At 40.1% G+C, this 2,853-nt stretch overlaps 1 protein-coding gene across 1 annotated transcript in view; it reads left to right on the top strand.

Annotated features, from left to right (window-relative positions):
* Positions 1–2,853, top strand: part of LOC119409566 (acidic amino acid decarboxylase GADL1) — a 22,905-nt gene that overhangs the window by 18,362 nt on the left and 1,690 nt on the right. The window lies entirely within an intron of this gene.

The following is a 2,853-nucleotide window of genomic DNA, read 5'->3' as shown; positions in this document are numbered from 1 at the left end:
TGGATGGATGGATGGATGGATGGATGGATGGATGGATGGATGATGGACACTAAACTTTGTTTGGTCTTGCAAAATAAAATATGAATCTAAGTGTTTGTAAAGTAAATGTCAGAAAAGCCTGTTTTGCTCAGCTACAGTCAAAATAAACATCATGGAACTTTGGAACTCTGATAAACTTTAATTTGGACACGCTGATGTTCACAAGGTGTATCGTGTCACTTCCTGTTTTTCCTGCTGATAGCTGGAAGATTTTGTTTTGTTGGAATCTTTTGATTGACAGAATTTATCTGACCTCCACAGTTTTGTGTGGTGGTACATAACCACTCTTACACTTATTTTCTACTATTGCTTTGTGTTTGAGAGACCTTTTGTTTTTCAACATTTCCTGGTTTTATGTGTGTATTGGGGGTCCACTGGCTCTGGTCACAAATTAACTTGGCATGTATTCTGTTCTCACTGTGTGAGAGTTTTACTTATACCTCTGCCTCTTTTTGTGATAATGTTCAGTGTAATAAATGTAAATGTATGGTAGCGTTGAAGGTGAGGGTGTCTGAAGTGGAAGCTCGGCTCCATGCTGTTGAAAAGCCTTCAGAAAGCCTTCCAGATGAGAAGCAGAACATTTTCATTTCACCTTTATTTAACTAGGCATAAACACTGAGAACAGATTCTTATTTACAGTGTTGACCTGGCAGCACCAACTTGTTGGCTCAAGGGAAGTGAAACAGTACAGTTGGGCAAAACTATAAAACACAGTAGTCAATAACAAATGACAACATTATTAAACATGAAAACATTTGCAAGTATCTTTAAAAACGGCTTTTAAACTATTGTAAAAACTAAAAACTGAAACAAGTGAAGCCAGACTCAAAGTTTCATGAAGTAGATGCAGTCACATGGAGCAGCAGAGGTCAAGTTAGACCTGGTCTTTAGAGTGGTTAACCACAAATACTGAGAGGATCCGCTGTTATAGGTTGAAACCAGTGCTAGTTGCAGTAGATTGATTAGTTTTCATTCAACCTTTATGTAAACAGGTTAGTCCCATTGAGCCACGAAGACTCATTTACAAGAGAGACCTGGATTTTAACAGAGTGTTAACAGTGGATAGCAATGATAACAATAGACATTCACAAATTATTCATACAAATTGAAGTTTTGTTTTTTCAATTGAAAACAAAATGATAATTAAAAGGAGAAAGAAACGTAGCAAAAAAAATAGCTAGATTACGAGGCGGTGTAGAAAACTAAAAACAGGAACATGTCTGCATTGGGTCTTGCCAGGAATTTAACAGATGTTTGAAGTCACTTAGAGAGGTCAAGGTCAAGAGCTTCAGATCTTTTTGTAAGATATTCCAGGAAACAGAAATTTGGCAAGTTCAGTCCACACTGAGGGAACACTGCAGGTAATAATGTCCTGAGAGCGCACGCTGTAGCTGCACTCACGCAGTGACATGTAGGAGATGTATGAAGGCAACAGACCAAGAAGAGATTTAAAGATGAAAATGTACCAGTGAGAGAGTCTGTGTGAAGTTAATGATGTCCAGTTAACCAGTGAATACTGGGTGCAGTGGTGGGTACGATAATCACAGCCAGTTATGAATCTTAGTGCACCATGATAGACAGCATCCAACATCTGCAGGGTTCTTGTAGGAGCGGTCATGTAAATAATGTCATCGTAGTCAGTGGAGGGAAGGAAAGTCACAGTTATAAGGTGTTTCCTAACATTCAGAGTTAAACAGGATCTATTTCTGAAAAAGAAACCCCATTTAACTTTCAGTTTCCTTACCAAGTTTTCCACGTGAAGCTTAAAAGAAAGATGCGAGTCGACCAAGATACCCAATATTTGTAGGAATCAACAAACTTAAAGTTTAATATGTAGGTGAATAACAAGCAACGTCTTATAAATGAGGGTAAACCAATGAATTTCACGAGTATGTAGAGAAGGCCATCTAACGACAGAGTAGAGTAGTAGTAATAAGTAACAATGAGGTATAATGATATAATAATCTATAAGGAGCTTGTGTAGCAAAGTGAATAGCAGAGTGATAAATTGCGTCCAGCTTACGAAGGACACAACACGTGTCACAATATGAGAACATGAGAACACAACCTTTACATGTCGGTAAATTATGTCTCCATAATCCCAGTGGTAGGACAGTTTTTTCAACAATGGTGTGTTTTGCAGCCAATGAAGATCGATTTCTATCTAGATAACCAAGTCTCACTTTAACCTTAGATTGCAAAACATTAACATGATGTGAAAAGGACAGAGCACCATCAATCCAAATTCCCAAATGTTTACAATATAAACTGATGCAGCACGGTGGCACAGTTGGTAAAGCTGCCGCCTCTCCACGAACAGATCACCCCTGTTCAAATCCCAGCCGGGGCCTTTCTGGGTGGACTTTGCATGTTCTCTCTGTGCATGTGTGGGTTTTCTCCAGGTACTCCAGTTTCCTCAGACCAAAAACATGCATGTTAGACTGATTGGTAATTCTAAATTGTCCCTAGGTGAGAGAGAGGGTGAATGGTTTGTTTGTCTCATTTGTCTCTATGTGCCCCTGTGATGGACTGGAAACCTATCCAGTGTGTACCCTGCCTCTCACAGTGATTGCTGGACATGGGATGGGCACCAGTGACCCCCCTACGACCTGAAAAGGAAGAAACGGGTAAAGATGATGGATGGATGGATGGATGGATGGATGGATGGATGGATGGATGGATGGATGGATGGATGGATGGATGGATGGATGGATGGATGGATGGATGGATGGATGGATGGATGGATGGATGGATGGATGGATGGATGGATGGATGGATGGATGGATGGATGGATGGATGGATGGATGGATGGAT

The sequence above is a fragment of the Nematolebias whitei genome, chromosome 5 (genome assembly GCF_014905685.2).
Source record: "Nematolebias whitei isolate Nwh7 chromosome 5, NemWhi1, whole genome shotgun sequence".
NCBI classification, from domain to species: domain Eukaryota; kingdom Metazoa; phylum Chordata; class Actinopteri; order Cyprinodontiformes; family Rivulidae; genus Nematolebias; species Nematolebias whitei.
The sequence above is the reverse complement of the archived record's forward strand: the minus strand, read 5'-3'. Positions and strand labels throughout refer to the sequence as shown.